The sequence below is a fragment of the Schistocerca serialis genome, chromosome 1 (genome assembly GCF_023864345.2).
Source record: "Schistocerca serialis cubense isolate TAMUIC-IGC-003099 chromosome 1, iqSchSeri2.2, whole genome shotgun sequence".
NCBI classification, from domain to species: Eukaryota; Metazoa; Arthropoda; class Insecta; order Orthoptera; family Acrididae; genus Schistocerca; species Schistocerca serialis.
The window spans coordinates 695020510-695034247 of NC_064638.1; positions in this window are offsets into that span (position 1 = coordinate 695020510).

Here is a 13738-nt window from a genome sequence, read left to right on the forward strand (position 1 = left end):
AGGTAAATCTGATTAGGAAAAGCTGGTTACGATCACTTCAACCGTACGTGAGTGTAATACTGTGTCGAAGCTAGTATGTTTTTTAATGATTTTTAATCTTATATTTTGTGGAAGTTGCTTTGGCTTTGTGTGTCGATTTTGTGCCAGGTGTTTGGTAATCAGTGACCCTTCTGGTCCCCCACGGCACCGCAATAGGCTTTATTTCTACAGTTTGCTTGTTTAGTGAGCTATAATTTCTGCAAGAATATCTGTTCTTTCGTGCGCTTTCTACAAAGCAGCACAACAGTTTGATTCGGAATGCACCACCTGCTCTAGTTGGGCCGTTTGCAAGCAGCAGACTCAGTTAGTATGTTGAATAATTATCGCACAACCTCGTGCATTGGTTAAACCCCTGTGTAGAAGATTGCATGCGTAGAATCGTAATGCGAATCTCACTGAGATATTTTTATGGTATGAATGCAAAGGACATGATAGTATCATTTTCTCCCACCCCCGTTTTCTGTGTTTCTTCTTGCGGTAGTTAAACTGTGCTCTGTTACATTCTAACGTAGCTCTTACTTAAATATTTCTAGTCAGGCACCAGTTATGTGTAGTTAGGATGTGCAACCAAATACTTAGATGCAATAAATACTCTACGTGAAAGATAAATTCTGTGGTGTTGATCTTACCCACTTACTCCGATTTGCAATCCTGAATTAATCAAGTTGCTTCATGCACGACATGGAGTGCTATTTGTCTGGCTACTTAAAGAAATTTGCATACTTGTAATTAAATTATTAAAGTAATGAAACTAACAATTTTCAAGATCCGTTTGTTTCTAAATGGTTAGGAAGAGCTTGGGCTGGTGGCGACCCTGAAATTCTGAATTTTTATCGTAATTTGTGTGAGAGAAGCAGCTAGAAATGCGAGATAACGTATATGGCTCGATGAGAAGCGTCGTAAAGATAGTAATACGTTACACAATGCAGCTGAATGTAAGGCGCAAGAATATAATGAGAAGGATGTTAATATTATTTGATCATGTTTACCGGAGTTGTTCGACGATTTTGTCACTTTCAAGGATAATGATCCTAACAAATATTCTATCAAACAGATGTTACATAGCGAGCAGGATGTAAAACCCTTTCTGATAAAAAAAGGAAATAAAATAAAAATAAAAGAGAAAAAGTGTGTTACACTAATAGTAAGATGGGAAGGATAAGATAGTGCTTGCTAAAGTCAGGCAGCAGTAGCCGACCGCGATAGACGCAGCAGCACATAAGTAAACCACTTTTGTGACATTTACGAGTTCCTAACCAGGAGCGAATTTTATTGTATCTGTGTGCTTTAATAGTTTAGTTTCTTGGGTTTCGCGTGTAAATTTAAAATCTAATAGCCACAGTTCTCGCGTTTTCGTTTGCGTCAGAAAGTAAACCGATTTTGTCACATATTACAAGTTCCTTATCAGGGGTAAATTATTTAGGTTCACTGAGTGCTTCGGTAGTTATGTTTTCGAATATCTGCGTATTGCTAGACACAGTTCGTGCGTTTTCGTCAGGTTTTACGGTAGATTTCCGTAGCACGAGCCGATAGGCCATTTATCTGCATAGTTTAGTTTTTCACGGCTTTTAGTATGGACAGGGACTGCGATTGTTGTGTACGGATGCGAGCCGAGTTGGTGACACTTCGCTCTCAGCTTCAGGCTGTGATGGCTTTGGTTACACACCTTGAGGCTGCAGTGGATGGGCAGCACTGTTGTGGGCCGGCCGTGGGGATCCAACGAACGTCCAGCACGTCAGAGCTCTTAGATCGGTCCTCACCGGTGGCCAACCCAGTTACTGCTGGCCCTGAGGCCGACCCCTCACCTGTGGTCGAGTGGGAGGTCGCCCCGGGGCGTACCAGGCGGCGAAAGACTTCCCAGGCGGCCGCACGTAAGGCCTCCGAAGTTTGTCTGACAAACAGGCTCCAGGTGCTTTCTGTGGCTGACACTGTCGCTGAGCCAGATGCTGTCGCCTGTCCTGTTTCAGAGGAAACCACTCGGCCTGCAAGATCCGGGCAATCGCAGAGGGTGGGATTATTGGTAGTTGGGAGCTCCAACGTTAGGCGCGTTATGATGCCCCTTAGGCACTTGGCCGACAAGGAGGGTAATAAATCCAATGTACACTCCGTGTGCATACCGGGTGGAGTCATTCCAGATGTGGAAAGGGTCCTCCCGGATGCCATGAAGAGCACAGGGTGCAGCCAACTGTAGGTGGTGGCTCACGTCGGTACTAATGATGTGTGTCACTTTGGATCAGAAGAGATTCTCTCTGGTTTCGAGTGGCTGACAGAAGTGCTAAAGGATGCTTGTCTTGCTTGCAAGATGAAAGCAGAGCTGACCATTTGCAGCGTAGTCGACAGGACCGATTGCGGACCTCTGGTACAGAGCCGGGTGGAGGGTCTGAATCAGAGGCTCAGACGGTTCTGCCACCGTGTTGGCTGCAGATTTCTCGACTTGCGCCAAAGGGTGGTTGGGTTTCAGGTTCCGCTGAATAGATCAGTTGTCCACTATACGCAGGAGGCGGCTAGACGGGTAGCAGGGACTGTCTGGCATGGACTGGGTGGTTTTTTATGTTAGAGGGTTTCGGGAAAACACAAGAAGGGCTTCAGTCACAAATGGAGCAGGCTGAACACAGGAAGAACGTAGATAAAGGAACCATTGGTATAACAGTTGTAAATTGTCGTAGCTGTGTTGGGAAAGTACCAGAGCTCCAAGCACTAATAGAAAGCACTGATGCTCAAATCGTTATAGGCACTGAATGCTGGCTACAACCGGACATAAGCTCAGCCGAAATTTTGCGAAGACGGTGTTCCGAAAGGAGGCGTGTTTGATACTGTCAGAAGTAGTTTAACTTGTCGCGAAATTGAAGTAGATACTTCCTGTGAGTTAGTATGGGCAGAGGTCATTGTTGGCAACCGGAATAAAATAATAATTGGATCCTTTTACCGACCTCCAAATTCGGATGATACAGTTGCTGAAAGGTTCAAAGGAAACTTGAGTTTGGTTTCAAACACGTACCCGACTCATACGATAATTGCTGGTGGTGACTTTAATTTACCCTCGATATGTTGACGATAATACATGTTTAATTCCGGACGTACGCATAAAATATCATCCGAAACTGTGCTAAACGCATTCTCTGAAAATTATTTCGAGCAGTTAGTTCATGAGCCCACGCGAATAGTAAACGGTTGTGAAAACACACTTGACCTCATAGCAACAAATAATCCTGAGTTAATAACGAGCATCAAAATCGATTCAGGGATTAGTGAACACAGGGTTGTCGTAGCGAGACTGAATATTGCATCCACAAATCCCAGAAAAACAAGCGAAAAATATACCAATTCAAAAAAGCAGATAAAAATTCACTTGCTGCCTTCCTGAGAGACAGTCTCCACTCATTCCAAGTTAATAATATAAGTGTAGACCAGATGTGGCTTAAATTCAAAGAAATAGTATCAGCAGCAATTGAGAGATTTATACCAAATAAATTAACAAACGACGGAGCTGATCCTCATTGGTACACAAAACGGGTTAGAACACTGTTCCAGAAACAACGAAATAAACATGTCAAATTTAAACAGACGCAAAACCCCCAAGATTAGCGATCTTTTAGAAAAGCTCGAAATTAAGCGCGGACTTCAATGCGAGATACCTATAACAGTTTCCACAATGAAACCTTATATCTAAAGCTGGCAGAAAATCGAAAGAGATTCTGGTCGTATGTGAAGTTTATTAGCGGAAAGAAACAATCAATGCATTCTCTGCGCTATAGTAATGGAGATACTAACGAAGAAAGTGCTGCCAAAGCAGAGTTACTAAACACAGTCTTCAGAAATGCCTTCACAAAAGAAGATGAAGTAAATATTCCAGAATTCGAATCAAGAACAGCTGCCAACATGAGTAACGTAGAAGTAAATATCCTCGGAGTAGTCAAGCAACTTAAATAACTTAATGAAAGCAAGTCTTCTGGTCCAGACTGTATACCAATTAGGTTCTTTTCGGAGTATGCTGATGCATTAGCCCCGTACTTAACAGTCATATACAACCGTTCGCTCGACGAAAGATCCGTACCCAAAGACTGAAAAGTTGCAAAGGTCACACCAATATTCAAGAAAGGTAGTATGATTTATCCACTAAATTACAGGCCCATATCGTTAACGGCGATATGTAGCAGGATTTTGGAACGTATATTGTGTTCGATCATTATGAATTACCTCGAAGAAATAGGACTATTGACACACAATCAACACGGGTTTAGAAAACATTGTTCCTGTGAAACACAACTAGGTCTTTACTCACATGAAGCGTTGAGTGCTATTTACAAGTTATTTGAGACCGATTCCGTATTTCTGGATTTCCGGAAGGCTTTTGACACTGCAGCACACAAGCGGATCGTAGTGAAATTGCGTTCTTATGGAATATCGTCTCAGTTATGTGACTGGATTTGTGATTTCCTGTCAGAGAGGTCACAGTTCGTAGTAACTGACGGAAAGTCATCGTGTAAAACAGATGTGATTTATGGCGTTCCCCAAGGTAGTGTTATAGGCCCTTTGCTGTTCCTTATTTATATAAACAATTTGGGAGACAATCTGAGCGGCCGTCTTACGTTGTTTGCATATGACGCTGTCGTTTATCGACTAATAAAGTCATCATAAGATTTAAAAAAAACTGCAAAACGATATATGAAAAATATCTGAATGGTGCGAAAAGTGGCAGTTGACCCTGAATAACGAAACGTGTGAGTTCATCCACATGAGTGCTAAAAGGAATTCGTTAAACTTTAGTTACACGATAAATCAGTCTAATCTAAAAGCCGTAAATTCAACTAAATACCTAAGTGTTACAATTACGAACAATTTAAATTGCAAGGAACACTAAGAAAATGTTGTGGGGAAGGCTAACCAAAAACTGCGTTTTATTGGCTGGACACTTAGAAAATGTAACAGACCTACTAAGGAGACTGCCTACACTACGCTTGTCCGTCCTGTTTTAGAATACTGCTGCGCGGTGTGGGATCCTTACCAGATAGGACTGACTGAGTATATCGAAAAAGTTCAAACAAATGCAGCACGTTTTGTATTATTGCGAAGTATGGGAGAGAGTGTCACAGAAATGATACAGGATTTGGGCTGGAAATCGTTAAAAGAAAGGCGTTTTTCGTTGCGACGGAATCTTCTCTCGAAATTCCAATCCCCAACTTTCTCCTCCGAATGCGAAAATATTTTGTTGACACCGACCTACATAGGGAGGAACGATCACCACGATAAAATAAGGGAAATAAGAGCTCATATGGAAAGATATAGTTGTTCATTCTTTCCGCGCGCTATACGAGATTGGACTAATAGAGAATTGTGAAGGTGGTTCAGTGAACACTCTGCCAGGTACTTAAATGTGATTTGCAGAGTATCGATGTAGATATAGATGAAGATGTAGAAAGAAGTGATTCAAGTCGGATTCAAGTATGAGCATTAATCAGTAGTGGGTGGCTATTTAAGGATTTTGAAGAGGAGGATGAAAATAGAGAATATTTCAACCGGAAGGGAATGTGCAATTATATTAAGCTGCTGGTTTGTGACTCTAATGTTTGTAAGGTCAGCAAACTCAATGCTGATGCGCAGGAAGCTCCAGAGAGAGACTAGACCAATGGAGGCAATTTTTATCGACTATTTAGTTTCCTTACCTAGGTCAAGAGAAGGCAATACGTAGATATTTGTGGTAGCCAGTTCCTTCCGTCGTGTGTGGCTAGATCCTATGACAGGAATAAGTGCCACCATAACTATTAAATGCCTCAAGACTATTTTCTCTTGCTTTATCTCTCCCAGGAACTTTGTTAGTGACTACGCAGTCGTCTTTTGTTCTAGAGATGTCATGTTTTTTTGTTTAGATGCTGCTGTTTACGATATGACAGCAACACAGTATTAGCCCTCATTCGCTGAAAGAGTGAATAGAAATTTAAAGGCTGCGCTAACAGCTTATTATCATCAGGAACAAACTAGATGGGATCAGTCCCTGTCATGGCTTTGTTTTGCTTCCCTGTGGCCTGGGGAGTGTAAGCAACTGCAAAGTAGCCCTGTGCATGGAAAGACGTGCGACTATTCGAGCTCTCCTAAACATAAGTCATCTAGTACAGAGTACTCATTAAATACGTGTGTAAGTGTGTTTTTAAGCTAATTATTAAAGGTTTCACTTATTTCTGAAGTTTCCCTCCTATGAGTTGTATATAACTTCAGCATAATGGTTAATGAAAAATCACAATCAACACAGTTTTGGTGCAGGTAGCGTGTCACTGGAGTCGGTGCTAAATGATATATGCTAGTTTATTCCTCTTGAAGGGTTTCGGTAACGTGAAGTGGATTACAAACTTGTTGCCAGAATACGACGTGCATAATATTGAGGACAATGGCTGCCCTAACTTAAAACGTATGTTGACAAATACAAACCAGTTACTGCTAAACTATATGTGAAGTTCTAGGAGCAAGAGCGAATGCACCTCGAACAACGACAGAAATCTAATGTGTTTTTTTTTTAATAAAATTTATCTGTAGATAATTTTTGTTCGTTTTTCCCCACTCCACTGTAGCATATTATATAAGGAAATATTTTACTGTTGGTGCATTATTCCAATGAGCTCTCATGCTGCCGACTTCATTGCATACAGCATGAAAAGTGAGACATCTGAAGAACTGCATTGCTCAGAGCACAAAGTTTATCTGAGGATGGTGGTCATCGCGGTAGGCATTGATGAACTTCATGAAGTCTATTTGCTTTACGTGATTGCATAACCCAAATACAATCCCGGACATAAATACCCGAACGAAAACATCAGTGAGGAGTTGACAATGGCGTTTTTGTCACCCTAAACACATTCTTAACTAACATCAACTCAGAAAACCTGATTTGCATCCTCATAGGGACGCTACTAGGCCCACTCTTACGCAACTGGCGCGAAATCTGAATAGACATCGTCTTTCAGATGCAGAAACATGCCTACCAACTTTCGCTTATGTCGCACAACCCCTTCATGGTGTTGCGATTTTCTTCCGTCTTTGTATTTATTAACAGTCTACATCTACATCTACATCTACATGGCTACTCTACGAGTCACACTTAAGTGCCTGATAGAGGGTTCATCGAACCATTTTCATATTACTTCTCCAAATCTTCCCGTTCGAGCTCTGATTTCTCTTATTTTATTATGATGATCGTTTCTCCCTACGTAGGTGGGTGTCAACAAAATATTTACGCACTCGGAAGAGAAAGTTGGTGATTGAAATTTCGTAAATAGATCTCGCCGCAAGGAAAACCGCCTTTGTTTCAGTGACAGCCACCCCAACTCGCGTATCGCATCAGTGACACTCTCATCCCTATTGCGCGATAACACGAAACGAGCTGCCCTTCTTTGCATTTTTTCGATGTCCTCCGTCAATCCACCTTGTAAGGATTCCACACCGCGCAGCAATATTCCAGCAAAAGACTGACAAGTGTAATGTAGGCTGTCTCATTAGTGGGTTTGTCGCATCTGCCAACAAAGCGCAGTCTTTGTTTCGCCTTCCCCACAATATTATCTATGTGGTCTTTCCAATTTAAGTTGCTCGTAATTATAATTCCTAGGTATTTAGTCGAATTGACAGCCCTTAGATTTGTGCTATTTATCATATACCCAAAATTTATCGGATTTCTTTTAGTACCCATGTGGATGACCTCGCACTTTTCTTTGTTTAATGCCAATTGTCACTTTTCACAGCATACAGTAATTCTCTCTAGATCATTTTGTAATTAGAATTGATCATGTGATAATTTTACTATACGCAAAATTACAGCGTCATCTGCAAAACAATTTAAGGGGGTTGCTTATATTATCACTTAGATCATTTATGTAAATCAGGTACAGCAGAGGGCCTATGACACTACCTTGCGGAACGCCAGATATCACTTCTGTTCTACTCGATGATTTACCGTCTATCACTACGAACCGTGACCTCTCTGAGAGGAAATCACGAATCCAGTCACACAACAGAGACGATACTCCATATGCACGCAATTTGATTAATAGTCGTTTTTGAGGGACGGAATCAAAAGCCTTCTGGAAACCTAGGAATGTGGAATCGATCTGAGATTCCTTGTCGACAGCACTCATTACTTCATGGGAATAAAGAGCACGACAACGATTTTTCTGAATCCCCGTTGGTTATGTATCAATAAGTCACTTTCTTCAAGGTGGTTCATAATGTTCGAGCACAGTAAATGCTAGAAAAACCTACTGCAAATTGTGTTCAGTGATATGGGTCTGTAATTCAGTGGGTTACTCCTATTTCCTTTCTTGAATATTGGTGTGACCTGCGTTACTTTCCATTCTTTAGGAACAGACCTTTCGTCAAGTGAGCGGTTGTGTATGATTGCTAAGAAAGGCGCTACTGTGTCTTCATACTCAGAAAGGAACCTGATTGGTATACCATCTGGACCGCAAGACTTGCTTTTCTTAAGTGATTTGAGTTGTTTCGCAACACTTAAAATGTCTACTTTTATGTCACTCGTGCTAACAGCTGTTCTGGTTTCACATTCTGGAGTATTTACTTCGTCTTCTTTCATGAAGGAATTACGGAAAAGTGTATTTAGTAACTCCACTTTAGTGGCACCATCATCGGTAACTTTTCCATCGCTATTGCGCAGTGACGGATATTTACTGTTTTTTGCCACTGGTGTACTTTACATACGATCAGACTCTCTTTAGGTTTTCTACCATATTTTGAGACAATGTTTCGTTGTGGAAACTATTAAAAGCATCTCGCATTGACTTCCGCACTAAATTTCGAGCTTCCGTGAAACTTGGCCAGTCTTGGGGATTTTGCGTTCTTCTGAATTTGGCATGCTTTTTTCGTTGCTTCTGCAACAGTATTCTGGCGTGTTTTGTGTACCATGGTGGATCAGTCCCGTCTCTTATTAACTTATGCGGTGTGCATCTATTGCTGTCGACACTTTACCTTCGAATTTGAGTCATATCTGGTCTACACTTACACAATTAGCTTGGAAGGAATGGAGACTCTCTCTTAGGAAGGCATCAAGCGAATTTTTATCTGCTGTTATAAATAGTAAACACTAATTGACATGTATGCTAAATATGCGTGAGTTGTTGCTCTAAAGACTAAAGTCAGTACTTAGGCTGTAGGTTCATTAAGGAAAACGTACAGGGTAGGTAATACAACTACAAATTCTTTACAAATAGCCTATAGGTAAGGAATTTTAAAACATTCACTTCAAGGACCTAATGCAAAAACATAAGATTAATTGATAACTATCATTGTCAACCTTTAAAGCCACAATTGTGGAGCGATTCAATAGAAATTTTAAAGGAAAGATGTTCAAACATTTCACTGCTCGGTGTTCTTTTAAATGGTCTGACACAGTGAAAGATCTAGTCAGTCAATATAATCATACAAAACACAGCACATTTAATATGGGACTTGTTGACAAGAAAGATATCAGCTTTTTATCCACCGAGGTATTCAAAATTTGAGCAGCAGATCAAATAACACATCTGCTCAAAGATTGCATGTCGCAATCTGTAGCAAAGGTTTCTACTGTACAGAACTACAATAAACCATCTGCCCATCCACACCTAGATGAAGAAAACATACAAGGAAAAGGAAACAACGCCGTCATAAAATGGCTGGGCGTTGATAAAACACAGAATTACTGAACTGGGTTGTAGGAGAGAGAGGGGGAGGGAAAGGGAGGGAGAGAACATGTGTGTACCCGTTTCTCCCTCTACAGATCAAAAGCAGCATCAGCGGTATCTAGCATGGGAGATCAAACGTTAGTTGCGTTACCTACGCAGCTCCCTCGACATTTTAACAAACACAACCACTACTGATGCGAGAAGATCACTTTCGATCTGGCCCAGCATCCGAGAATCTCTCTCTCTCTCTCTTTCTTCCCCCAGCATTCCAACTGCATTCGAGTGCGTAATATGTTCTTTCTGAGACGTATGTACATATTTGTATGGATAGAGAGAGGGGGGGGGGGGGGCGGCCGCGGTGGCCGTGCGGTTCTGGCGCTGCAGTCCGGAACCACGGGACTGCTACGGTCGCAGGTTCGAATCCTGCCTCGGGCATGGATGCGTGTGATGTCCTTAGGTTAGTTAGGTTTAAGTAGTTCTAAGTTCTAGGGGACTTATGACCTAAGATGTTGAGTCCCATAGTGCTCAGAGCCATTTGAACCATTTTGAAGAGAGCGGGGGGGGGGGGGGGAGGAGCGTGTACATTGGTGTATGAAGAAAAGAAAAGAAATATTTTTGACATAAACGTTTTCTAAGTGAAATATGAAACACAGAAATGTGCGCGCGCGCACGTGTGTGTGTGTGTGTGTGTGTGTGTGTGTGTGTGTGTGTGTTGAATGATACCAATTCATGCTGTTTAGATGAAGTTCCTATCTAGGTTTCTTTTAACATGGCACCAATTCATGTGAAGGTTATGTATTTTTCAGTACGGAAATTAGTTTTGCCATTATTTTTTGAACATGACACCATTCTTTGTAGTAGGCTACAAGTGAATTTACATAATACATTTCTGGAAGTACTGCAATATTATCTTTTTGGAATACGGTGCCCTTTCATGCAATTCAGGTGAAGCTCACATAATTCTTTATGCTGTGTGTGCGCATTTTGAACATGCGCTGTCATGGATTGTAATATCAGTGGATGAGGAATTACAAAGCACAGCTGGGCCAGTTGTGATACCTCGGATCTTTTGGTTTCCCACCACTGCCATCTTCGATTTTTCACAGTCTCCCACCATCTGTCACCGTCATCTCGCACTTATAAATTTTCTGACAGCGCCACTCTACATTTTTAAATTTCCCGCCACCGCCATCTTGTGTTTTTAAATTTCTTGTTGTGGCCTCTTGTATTTTTAAATTTTCTGCCACCACCACTCTGGCTGTTTTGGGGACTACAGCGCCAACTAGTGGCGAATGCTTGAACTATGTGTCAGAACTTCCATAGCCATATTATTCACAGAGTTAGATCATTGGTTCTCTATTGTTCTTGCATTATGTCAATAATTTGCCATTTTATTTGAATCTGGAGGCACATTTAGCATGTTTATAGACGATACGGGGCTTGCTGTGAAGCTGAGCAAAAAAGAGTCAACAGAGAAAATAGTAAATGACGTTATTGCGAGTTACTGACTTGTTTTGTAAAAACGGGATGCCATCAAACTTGGAAGAAATACAACACATCCAGTTATCTACTGTAAGAAAATTACACTTTCTATTAATCTAGGATATCAACAAGCTATGAAAAGTAGTACAGAAGGTTCTAAATTCTTAGAAGTCCATATTGATGAAAACTTGAACTGTAAAAACCATACAGTAGACCTGCTGAAACTTTTAGGGTAGACCACATTTCCTACAAGAGTGATTGTCAATTTTGGGGACATATAAGTCACTAAATTAAGATATTTTTACTCTCTGGTAACTCGTGAGATAATGTACTGGGATAACTCCTTACTTAGACAACAAATATTTGTTGTACAGAAGAAAATTATTCAAACTATTAGTGGGGTTCGGAAATGTACATCTTGCATACCTCTCCTAAAGAACCTGAGGATACAAACGACAACCTCACAGTGCATTTATTCACTTATTAAATTTGTTATAATTACCCATCTGTGTTTGAGAGTGACAGAGCTGTTCGTGCCGGCCGGTGTGTCCGAGCGGTTCTAGGCGCTTCAGTCTGGAACTGCGCGACCGCTACGGTCGCAGGTTCGAATTCTGCCTCGGGCATGGATGTGTGTGCTGTCCTTGGGTTAGTTAGGTTTAAGTAGTTTTAAGTTCCAGGGGACTGATAACCTCAGATGTTAAGTCCCATAGTAATATGGGCCAATTGAATCATGTTTTAGAGATATTCGTAAGTAAACGCTAGAAAGAAAAATGGCCTACCTTACTCTTTACTGAAACCAGTAGATGTTTCCAATTAACAACTGATGTTTTACCTTAGAGACAGATACACTATTTTATGGAAGAAGTTGTAAATGGCTAACATGTAACCACATACATATGCTTTTAGTCTTATATCGACCAGTCCTGGCGTCATACGGGAAGTGCTAAATATCTAGGGACGGACGAAAAGCCATTCTTGAGAATCAGCCTCTCTGTTTGTGAAAATCGTATGAAAATCTTCACAGTAATTCCTGAGAGTAGCCTTCAGATGCACACAGAAAAACATAGTGGAGGATTTTAACTCACGACATTCCAGCCAATTTGTGCGAAATATTTACCCAGCCAGTCACATTAATTTGACCACCAGCTACGTTTGTCGTCAACGCGCAGTAACCACTCACAGACGGCAGGTGGCAGCACCAACGGTGGAAGGTGTATAAAGCGTGTCCAGGGGACACACAAAATTGTCGTAATGCGGAAACGGAGCAATTTATCTGACGTCCAAAAAAGGGAATGATCATTGGCTTTTGGGCAAACGGCAGAAGCATTTCCGAAATGGTTAAATTTTTGAACTGTTAGCGTGCCATCGTAGCTAAATTATACCGTGCATAGAAAAATGATGGTACCCATAACAGCCGCAGCTGTGGAGCACTGTGAGCCATAGACGACAGGGGTGAACGACAGCTGCAGAGATTCATACGAGCTAGTAGACGTGCAATTGTTAAGCTACAGACTGCCCAAATGAGCCAAAGAGCTACCAGCAGTGTCTCCTCAACGACCGCTCAGCGAACTATGCTGAGTATGAGCCCCCCGTAGCAAGCTCCTGGTTCATACACCCTTGCTGCCTTCTGTCCAATGGCTACTTAGGCTGGAAGTTGCACACCAATGCCGCAATTGGACGTCCACTGAGTGACGACTTCTCAGATGAATGACGTTTTATGCTCCGTCTGCGTGAAAAGTCTGAAAGAAACATCCTGCACCAATCGTAGGAACTGTCCAGGACGGAACAGGGAGCATTATGGCCCGCGTAATACATTCGTGTGATACTCCGGGTGATCTAGTCGTTCTGCAAAGCACAGTGGATCAACAGATGTATCAGATGTATTGATCTATCCCTGGGGACCATCTCCACCCCTAAATACTGCCTGATTTTCCTCGACAACATGGCATGTACCAGCAGGGCAATGCAACGTGTCACATAGCCCGCAGTGTACGTGCGTGGTTCGAAAAGCACCAGGACGAGTTTACCGCACTCCCTTGGCCACCGAACTCCCAAATATTCAGCCCATTCGAAAATCTTTGGGATCACCTCGATCGGGCTCTTCGCGCCATGGATCCTAGTGCAGCTGGCCACAGCACTGGAGTTGACACGGCTCCACCCTCCTGTCGGTACCTCCCGGAACCCCACTGACGCTCTTCCTGCATGGGCCACAGTGTCCCACACTGACTAGTGTGACTAAACAGTGTATAAATAACATATACAGTCCTTCATCGTGAATCAGTCTATCTGCTGTCTGTTGATGGAAAGCGCAATAAAATTCCTACAGCAGTTTCTGAGATTAATTCCTCAGATGCACACAAGAAAGAGAATACATACCTCATTGTGATGTTTACCATACATGTGACCTATGGAATGAATAACTAAGTAACTGGCCGGCCGGTGTGGCCGAACGGTTCTAGGCGCTTCAGTCTGGAACCGCGCGACCGCTACGGTAGCAGGTTCGAATCCTGCCTCGGACATGGATGTGTGTGATGGCCTTAGGTTAATTAGGCTTAAGT